An 11,601-nucleotide genomic window follows, 5' to 3' on the forward strand; every position below is an offset into this window, starting at 1 on the left:
CAGCACACAGTACCTCCCCCACATGCTATATTGCATGTTCTTTTTTAATGTATTTTCCAGGGAAACATGACCCCACCCCCATCCCAACACACACACAAAAACCTTTGCTAGCCACAGTCTTGACCTCTACACAATTTCCTGCACAGGCGCCTGTTTTACAAAATATTTCGTTTCAATGCTTCAAATTAATTTTGTATGTACATTAAATTGTATTATAAACATGCTAAATTGCAAATTTTGCTGTAATAACAGCAAAAATAATTTATCCTAAAAACATCGACCTAGTAACTGTAACATTAGTATTTGTATAAACATGTTTATAATGTTGGTCTTGCATGTCGATTTTTCAAGATAGGTAGGGCCTAGATGTCCAACATGTTAGATGAAGACATTGTTGTACACATGATTGTAACCATAACTGGCAGGCAAATCAAAATAAATAACCATAAATAAAACAAAAACAAATAGCCCTATCCACCACCACCACCCCCCCCCCAAACCACCCCAGTAACAACACCAACCCTACTCGAAAATAAAATACAAAATACCCCTCCCCATCGGCAAACACACACACACACGCCCCCCCCCCCCCCAAAAAAAAAAAAAAAAAAAAAAAAAAAAAAAAAAAACAACAACAAAACAACAAGAACAAAAACAAACATATAACCCAGACGAACACGCACATTTTCTATCTATATTTACAGTGGCATGCAATAGTCACATTTGTATTATTATTATTATTATTATTATTATTATTATTATTATTATTATCATTATTATCAAGACCTCCCCCACCAAACCACCACCCCAAAAAAAGAAGACACGTCACCCACCCACCCCCAACAACATTTATTTTTCTTCGAAATATTTTCACTATCATTAATCACATTTGTATTATTATCATTTAAAAATATATTTTTTTCAGCCTTTTATATTTTTTTTCCAAATGTATTTTTTGTTACTCAGCTTAAACCAAGAACTCCCCCCACCAAAAAAACAAAACAAAACCCACCACCACCACCCCCAAAAGACCCGTCACCTCCTCCCCCCACCACCAACTTTATTTTTCTTCAAAATATTTTCACTATCATTAAATAGACTGTTTTACCCTATTGTATTACAATGAACTAGTCCCTGCCACTAGCTTTCGTCACGTGCTCATTCAATCGCCCATGTGCACTGCCTTTATTTTTTATGTAACATTGTTTCACTATTTATGCATAATAGAAGTTGGAAAAGAATGGGGTATCGTTGCATTGTCCTGATAGGCTAACTAAATATATTAAGTTGTGAAAACAACAACGTCACTTTGTATTGCTTATTTTCCGATTTTACGTTTATAACGACGTTAGGGTTAATGGTTACACTGTAACATTATAATGGTATATGTTACCATTTTCCAGTGGCTTCAAGAACACTATTACATATTCCAGAATAATATTTGGCGTGTTTCAGATCGATTTTAAAGTGAAATATACACATGGTGATTAGTAGTTGAGTTTAACCGGCAATTTCAGAAAAGCGATTCAAATTTGGCAGACATATTTCACAGCACGCCAAACTTCAAAGGGCTATAACTTTCTAACCACTAAATATTTTTCCGTCCGGTTTTCATTAATTTACATTTTTTGATACATATTTTTGCTTGAAATAAAAAGTTTGACCACATATTTATTTCTTAATATTTCGTTGTTCTACCTACATACAGTATCATTCGAAAATCTTCCATAAAACGATAAATATTGAAAATGGGTAATAAACAGAATACCCAACTCGCTACTCGGCAATACCGTTTATCTTGCACTGGTGAACTGATGTTGTCCTTTGGCGAGGACCCCAGGACTGGAGCAAATCCTCAAATTCGGGTAAACAGAGATACGAGCACAATGAAACCTTTTCACTATGTATTTCCATCATTCTACCCACAATACACATTGTAAGGAATAATGAAGGTAATTGATGACACAGCGAAGGTGAAAAACAGTTAAAGTTTATTTTGTTTAACTACACCACTAGAGCACATTGATTTATTAATTTAATAATAGGCTATTGGATGTCAAACATTTGGTAATTTGACATAGTCTTAGGTCTCACTACACAGATCACTTCCGGGTGAGAGTTCATTGATGGTCCACTATAGTTTCTAATTGTGACACATGTTATGGTTCACATATTCACTTCTAGGAAATGGTGAAGAATTAAAACAATATGTATGTTTAATGGTAAGCCTTCTGGCTGTATTTTACCCATGTTATTTTGTAATATTGTGCATCGACCTTTTGGGATATGAGTGTACAGCGCAAGAGCCAGCCGGAGTGAATCGGCTAATGAACCACCTGTTCGGACCGGTACTACAGCCAGATGCGGTCATACAGCAAAAAACTGAGACGGAAATGTTCTCAATTTTGGAGTGAAAATAAATGCTTATATAATGTATGTTCGTAATGGTGTATGTTGTTAGTGCCAACGAGAACCCGTTCTATTGTCAATCTTCGTTTGAAGTTGGGCAATTTAACATGGGTTTCAATGGCAGATGACATCTGTGTAGTGAGACCTTAGAGAGGAAACCCGCTACATTTTTCCGTTAGTAGCAATGGGTCTTTTATATGCACCATCCCATAGACAGAATAGCACATACCATGGCCTTTGATACCAGTCGTGGTGCAGCGAAGGTGAAGCACCCGCAATTCTGCCTGTAATTTGTGTTTTGCATAATGGATAATTTCAGGTGTTTTTGTTATGAGAACTAGGACTGGTTTTAAAACTTAATAATATGTTTCCATATTAATTTTAGCATCATATAGTATATACATACAGCTGTAGTTACATGCTAGTTTATCAGTTCTCTTTTGTCGCAAACGGACTGATCGCTATAGTATATACATACAGCTGTAGTTACATGCTAGTTTATCAGTTCTCTTTTGTCGCAAACGGACTGATCGCTATAGTATATACATACAGCTGTAGTTACATGCTAGTTTATCAGTTCTCTTTTGTCGCAAACGGACTGATCGCTATAGTAGTATGCAGGTTTTAGGGCGAGACGTAGCCCAGTGGGCCGGATGCGCGGTCAGTCTAGGATCGATCCCAGTCAGTTCGTCCTAGCCAGTGCAACAATACTGGTATATCAAAGGAGGTGGTATGTGCTATCCAGTCTGTGGGATGGTGCATATAAAAGATCCTTTGCTACTGGTGGATAATGTAGCGGGTTTTATCTCTAAGATAATATGTCAAAATTACCAAATGTTTGGCATGCAATAGCCGATGATTAATAACTCAATATGCTCTAGTAGTGTCGCTAAACAAAACAAACTTTAACTTCTATTATGATTTTACATACCTACTAACTAAAAATAAACATCGCCGACAGGATTCAACCTGTGCGGGGAGACCCCACTGAATTTCTAGTCCATCATCTTTTTTTGTCTTTTTTCTTCTTTTTTTTTTCTTTTTATTCGTGAACCTCAATATTGCACATATGCATAAAATTTACAAATAAAAATAATAAAAAGATTCACACATATCCACACAAATACTCTCACATGGAACCACTCGCACATTTATCACAAACACACACACATTCACACAAATACTAAATATAAATTTCAAGTGGGTATTTAAAAACTTAATTCATCATTATTTAGATCAAGAAAAATATTATTTTTAATATATTTATTAATAAATGCAGAAAATCCATTTTTAATGCTATATTGATTTAAAAGTATTAAAGGCGTATAGTCACAGACCACTGACCTATTTAATGGCCTAACAAAGTATTACCTGAACAAAAATAATTCGATTTGTTCCTAAATGTACTTTATTCGTCCATCTTCATAACCACCATACTCCATTTATTAATGATATTTTGTGAAAATAATTGAATTATGGCAAAGGTCCATAATTCAAAAACTAAAATTGCCAAGAGGGTTGCATGGATGTCACTCCATCATGTTTCAGTTAAGATAATGCGATAGCTAGATTTGGTTTCCAACAATTAATGTAATTTTTATTTATTAATCCATTTTTAGAGAAATAAGGTCCTTAAATCCGTGACAGTATGCTTTTAAGAAGTACTGACGCATATGATGCTTAAATTTTTTTATTAATATTTACACCCCTTGATTCCACTATTAAACGTCTCTTGAAAACTGATATTCTATATATTGAGAGCAAAGCATTGATGAATTCATTTCAACATTTTTGTATTTTGAAATAACACCCCAAAAGCAATAATTTTTTAACAATTCTAAAGAAAAACCATTAGCCTTAAACATATAAATACATATTTCATGAAAAATAGAAATTAAATCATAAATTCATCATAATACAAAAATAAATGACACATATCTTCTTCTTGTTTAAAACAAACAGGACATTGGCTAGATGCTACTTTACCGTATTTAAATAATTTAGAATATGTGAATATAATGTTATGTGCTATCTTAAAATCTAAGTCAACAAATTCCGAAGTCTTATCACAATAATGTATAAATTTCCAAACTGGCTTCCAATCTATGACAAAACCCGAATCATGCCATTTTTCTAAACAAGAAGGTACTTTAAAATGTTGGGAAATTAATATAGAATATATGCCAACAAAACCTCAGCATAAAAAGGGGTAATGTTAGCCAAAGCAGGTTTATCGAAAACTATATTAAATATATTAAAAGATAAGTTCATATTCATGTATTTACTAAGAAATTCAGACATTGTATGTTTCCAAACAGAACTGAAATCATTAATAAAATATTTGTTTAATAATTTAATACGAAAAGCAATTTTCTTTAAAGAAATATCTTGAATATTAATGCCCACCTGAACTTTTATTCCCAATAATAGTAGAATATTTTATGAATGGTATTTTATCACCCTACATAAATTTACAAAACAACTTCTGAATTTCTTGTTCAACCCACTTGTTTCAACATGAATTGCGCTAATTATATACCATAATCTAGAAGTTAATAAGGTATTCCACACTGTCGCTTTACCATTTAATGTAAGTTTTCTTTGTTTCCACATGTTAATCAATGAATTAAATTTTTCAATTTTTATTTTCCAATTCAATCTTTCGCACAAAGCTTTATTTGGACCTAAATAAATGCCAGGAATTTGAACAGGAATGTTAAATGACAAATCTTTTCCCGCGGCTTTACCAAGACAAAGTACTTCTGATTTATCAATATTTACTTTTGCACCCGTAGCAAGACAAATATAATTGACAGTGTGAAAAATCACCTCAACAGACTGAGCATCTTGTACAGTGATAGTAGTACCATTAGCATGTTGAAATAATAAAGAATTACATTCATTGTTTAATTTTATTCCATTAATTTGCTGTTGACTTTTTAACAAGCTATTTAAAGGTTCAGCAACAATTATACAGAGCATCATCGAAATCGGACATCCCTGTCTAACACCTCTAGTAACTGGAAAGAAAAGCGTTAAATGACCATTAATTTGAACACTACTTTTAATATCATTATAATAGTACTTTAATCCAAGAAATAAATTTATTACCAAAATTAAATTTATTTAAAACTTTTACTACAAAACTTTGCGATACCCTATCAAACGCCTTCTCTTGATTTATTTTAATCAAAAAACCTTCCTGGTTATTCATATCTACAATATCCATAACATCACGGACTGACATAATATTATCAGCTATATCCCTACCCGGAACACAACACGTTTGTTCAGGAGAAATAATAGATGACATAACTAATTTTAAACGATTTGCGAGAACTTTGGATATAATTTTATAATCAATATTCAAAAGACTTATTGACCTAAAGTTTTTAAGATTAGTTTTATTCCTTTTTTTCTTATAAAAAAAGACTGATAATTCCTTTTTTCATACTACGTGATAAATGTTCTTCATTTTGAATTGATATAACAACTTTATGAAAGAAAGATTTTAATTTCTCCCAAAATTTAAGATAAAACTCAACAGTAAGGCTATCCAAACCTGGTGATTTATTTCTATTCATACCTTTCAATGCTTTTGTTAATTCTTCAATCGATATATCATTATCACAAGTTTCACTTTCAAATTCAGTTATTCTATTCAAAATTAAATTTAAAACCTTAACTACATCTATATCTTCTTTGGTATATAATTTAGAATAAAAGTCATGTGCACATGCAAGTATGTCTTCTGTTTTCCTAGATAATCCATTAATTGTATTAAGTTCTTTAATTTAATTTGATTCTTGTTTTGATTTTTCTAAACTGAGAAAAAACGTTGTATTTTTATCACATTCCCAGTCTGGAGCTCGACGCGGTAACACGTGTTTGTTTCGCTTGTGCACACTGCACATTCTTTCGCGGCTCGACTTGGGAATCCTTCACTTCGTTGTTTTTGTCAGCGAAGTGAAGTTTTCTTCTGGGATGTATGCGGCCATTGGAACTGATTGAACGCTGGAACGCTTCTCGTTTCGACAGTCTGCACCACCAGGTTGGATTCTTTTTTAGCGACATTCCTTGCCTCCACGTCATTTCTCCGCCTGTCCATGTTGACGGTTGTTCGTTTTTAGTCTCTACATGTCCGAGCCTGTCCTAGCAGCACTGGAAGATTGCCCGCCCGACTCTAAGAAGAAATAGGAAGCGGGGTCAGCCCCTACTACTCTTTTCTAGACTTTACTTTGTTTTATTGTGATACCACCTCGTATCATCCGGAGTCGGGGCCCGTCCGCACCACTATACCAACCCATGACGACACTAGTCTGATTCTCTCTCTCGTTCAGACGGATCCGGCTTCTCAAGATCTGTACTTCAGCACAGCACTACACCTTCAACGTCTATTTACTGTTAATCTAGGGGTTTTCTTGACGGGATGCAACCCATCTCGTCCCTACAAGCTGTGCACCCTAACGGTCTTAACGAGACCACTCACGTGGACATATAGATCGGATTTTAAACTTTTAGACCTTCGTTGAAAAGTTTGTCTAAATTACTTCTTTCTTTTTTTAATATTATTAAATAATCCGACCCTCTCTTATTTTTTGTACTGTCCTTCTAAAATGCTCCAAATATAAATATTCGACCGAGCAGTCAATTCTTTTTATTTTTGTCTTGTAACTTTTTTTCATTTCTTTTTTTTAAATTCTGTTAACTTTTTTACTAATTGCTATTTTCAAAATTCTGCTAATTTTCAACTCTACACCCCCCCCCCCCCCACCACCCCCACCCCCCTCCATCTCGAGTCAGGCCACCGATTTCATCTAATTTCTTTTTGACCACCCGATCTAATCTAGCGACCAAATTTAATGAGTAGAATTTTCTTTATTAATTATATTAATTAGAGATGCGCATACAATTTTTAAAGGCATACTATTTAATTTTTGGATGTAAATTTCAAAATTATCCCCTTAATTTTGTTCTGTCCCGGAGCAAGTCACTGGCTATCTAGAGACAGGCCCCGGGACGGACATGCTCGAAACTCTAGTGGTATATGAGCATGTAAACATTATTCGCACTCGCACTCGTATTTTTATCAGACTCAAAATTCCATGGTGCACTTTAAATCTTAAAATAGCACCATTACATTTAGATTGTTCCATTAATTTTAAATCTTCTTGTAAAATGTGTATATATGTTAAATCATGTTTTTTTATTTGAAGCTAATTTAGAATATTCCCGTTTTAAAGCATTTTGAATAAAATAATATGTTTCATTTTCTAACTTACGTTTATTTATAGCAAAATATGTTGCAAATTTTTTTTATTTAAAATTTTAAATTATCCCACCATACAAGAGGCTCTGTCTGAAACAAAGGACAGTCAGAAGTATTATCTATAGCACCAGAAATCGCATTACAAAAAAGTTCATCATTCAATTTTCTTATTAAAAATCCAAATACCTTGACCCCTATCCACACGAGGAAAATCAAGCTTAAGTGACACAAAATTATGATCACTAAAGGTGGTGTAAGATATATATGAATTGACAACAGAGTGTAAAATATTTCTAGAAAGTAAAATGAAATCTATCCTAGACTGTTTTAGGACATTTTCGACAATTTATGTCCTACTAAACTCTCTCTTTCCAGGATTTCTATAACGCCAAATATCTACAAGGTTAAAATCACAAAGAATACATTGCAATACAGTACTACTTTTCAAACTAAAAGTAGTAGTATTACTTCCCAATCTAATTAAAATTAGCTCCACTATTACATGTGGATCTAACAGCAGGCCGTTGGAGCTCATGTCCAGTTGACCTTTTATTCGACCAATCAAAACCTTACTTGCAAAATCATGCCAGTAATTTGAAAGAATCTGAAAACATTCGGGATTATGCCGGGGTATACGAAATGATTCGCGTGAATTACGAAGTATGCCGAAAACTAATTTCAATATAAAATTTTATATAAAATTCGTTTCAAGACGAAAAAAAACCCGTGATAGTATAGCCATAAAATCTGTTTATACTAGTATACAATCCAGAGTTTATTACTGCATTCCCCCACCCCCACCCTGTTTTTTCAATGTTGAAATAGACCAACAAGTTCGCCTATTGCATAAATAGTCTCGCCCAATTTTTTAGAATTTGTATGCTCCCGAATAACGCTGTAAAAGGCGAAGTGTAATTGGTCGATATTTAAATTGTTATTTATAGATGAAATGTTACCTGGACATGGGAATCCACGCAATGCTGTTAGATCTACTGGTTAAGACCAGTAGAGCTCATTTTAATCAGATTGATTAATTCCAAGATCTAAAGAATCAAATATATCATTAAAATCTCCAGCCATTATAGTATTTTTGTAATCTATAAAATTACTTAATTCATTGAAAAAAAATAACTGTTTCATCAATATTATTTGGCGCATACACATTAGTAAAGCTATATATATATTATCAATATTTACATTAATTTTTAAAAATTCTGCTTTCAGTGTCACAACTATTAAAAGTAAAATCATATGGACATTCTTTCGATATCAATATTGCCACACCCCTTTTATTTTTATGAGGACAGTTATTATAAAATATTTTCCCATCCCATAAGTGTTAATACATTTCAATAAAAGTATTATCCCAAAACGTTTCCTGTAGAAAAATAATATTACCATGTCTACTTTTAATAGCTGCAAACACTGAATTTAATTTATCAACATCCCTCAACCCATTTACATTTAAAGACAATAACAGCATTGTAACAATAACTAAGTATATTAAATAAGCCATTATTAATCTTTATCCACACTCGCACAATCACTCATTCTTCTCTCTTTTAAACTCTCAGCCACACCTTTTGCACGCGCCGCTTGTCTCTTTTGTTTTCTTGTTGACACCACACTCCAAATTGACTCATCTACAGGGCGCTTGACCAACCGTGACCGACGCAATGACTTTCTTTGTTGAAAATCGTCAATTTCTTTTGCTATTGTATAAGCGTTCTTGTTGTTACTACTGCCACTCAATTTCACTGCTTTGGATTCATTCTTTTTGTGCTGTTTGTCCAAGTTCGAAACTGGTATTTTATCTTTAATATCACCAACATGTTTTTCCTGCGTAGCCTTTCCAACTGTCACTTAGCTTTCAGGTACGTCTTCATTCATTACATCATTTCCACTGTCCCTGTCATCAATCCACTCACTGTCACCCTCATGCACGCTACACACACACTTTAATTTTTAAAACAATTTAATGTTTAACGCAGTACATAAATATATAGCTGAAAGTAAGAGATTCGAGTTGAACTAACTTATTATTCTGATCTTACTGCACCATATAAGGTTAGCTCCAACAATAGGATCATTACTATCATATTGTTTCTCGACTGTCCCATTTCTATTCTATCTACTCTCTGCCTTTTATTACTATATATTAAAAAATATTAATTATGTTAAATATTTTATGCCATTGGACATTGTTATTATGCTTTAGATATATATGATTATGAATATTGTCTGATGTCCATCTTGTTTAGGAGAGCACTTATATAGGCTCTGCCTGTTGTGCAATCCTTTTGATTCGTTTTTGATCAATAAAATATCTCAAAACAAAAGCACACACACTCATCCTCCTTATTACCACATTTGTCACAAAGAAAAGTTTTGTTACAGTTCCTCTCGTAATGTCCCTTTTCCTTGCAGAAATTACACACAATATCAGGGCAATCTTTTATCACGCGAGTGTCCGACATGCAGTTGTAGCACACCTCTAAATTTAGCTGATTATCGTGAAGCACTCAGTAATACTCCACCCCCTCCACTGTTTTAAACTTCATCGAATAAGGCGGGAATTTCACACGAACATACCGAGTTCCATCAGCAATATGAGTACCTTTATAAAATCTTCGATAAACAGGAGAAATCAACTCAGTATTTAAAGCTATCAAACGTTCTTCGATTTCTTCATCAGAAATATACGCCGGCAAATGTAGAAATGACACCGCAACACTCTCTGACTCCAATAGCCTCGCCTTCATCTTTGATCCATTTAATTCAAAAGATTCATTATCCGCAATAATTCTAGCTTGCACAACATCATCAACAGTTATTTTATATCTGTCTGGCCCTTTAGGTACACATGCGTGTTTGACATCCCCAACCTGCTCATTTAAAAAGGCAATCAACTCACAGGCGCCCATTTTCCTGTTATCTCCAACATGAACTACCACCGTGCATTCTTTCTTGTACGACATATTCTTCTTTTCTCCTCTCTCCATCATATCTCCTCCTCCACTCATAACTACTCTCTTACCAGAAAAACGTAAACCAGACAGACTGACAAAGATGAAAAAGACTTTTTAAAAACTTTCCACACGGAAGCCGAGGTAAAATACGTCCACCCACGACTAAACCCAAGCCAGGGTTATCTCTAAGATAATATGTCAAAATTACCAAATGTTTGGCATGCAATAGCCGATGATTAATAACTCAATATGTTTTAGTAGTGTCATTAAACAAAACGAACTTTAACTTCTATTGTGATTTTACATACCTAATAACTAAAAATAAACGTCGCCGACAGGATTCGAACCTGTGCGGGGAGACCCCAATGGATTTCTAGTCCATCGCCTTAACCACTCGGCCACGACGACATGACTAACGCTGACAATTGTTTTCTATTATTGGAAATGTTGAAGAGAAACACACACACACACACACACATGCAGAGGCAGAGAGAGAGAGAGAGAGAGAGAGAGAGAGAGAGAGAGAGAGAGAGAGAGAGAGAGAGAGAGAGAGAGAGAGAGAGAGAGAGAGAGAGAGATGTATGTGCTATTCTCATGGATTCAAAGAATGATTCCTTTAGCAACTTAATATGATATCGGATATCCTCAAAGTATGATGATAAACTGGGCAGTCTGATAGGGTAAAGACAATTAACACATTTCAGCTTTACTATATCTGTATGAATTGTAACGCCAGAATATATTGAAATAGGAATTTCTGTGTCATTATATGTTTCTTTTGTTGTTCAGCATATTCAATTAAAAATAATAATAATAATAATGATTCATATATAACAGCAACACATAAATATAAATAATATTGTCTAAAATGTGTCATTGGAGGTAATTTGTTACAGATGTGCTTCTAAACGTGATGCAAACTGAGTGATAAATAGTTAATTAGCGGTCATTATG

The 11,601-nt window shown here is 33.9% G+C and overlaps 1 non-coding gene across 1 annotated transcript; it reads right to left on the reverse strand.

Moving 5' to 3' along the window:
* Positions 1 to 10,973: 10,973 nt before the first annotated feature.
* On the reverse strand, positions 10,974 to 11,055 carry Trnas-aga. The gene has a single exon. It is a non-coding gene; the product is annotated as a tRNA-Ser (tRNA).
* Between the last annotated feature and the right edge of the window lie 546 nt (positions 11,056 to 11,601).

This window comes from Gigantopelta aegis, chromosome 2 (assembly GCF_016097555.1).
Source record: "Gigantopelta aegis isolate Gae_Host chromosome 2, Gae_host_genome, whole genome shotgun sequence".
NCBI classification, from domain to species: Eukaryota; Metazoa; Mollusca; class Gastropoda; order Neomphalida; family Peltospiridae; genus Gigantopelta; species Gigantopelta aegis.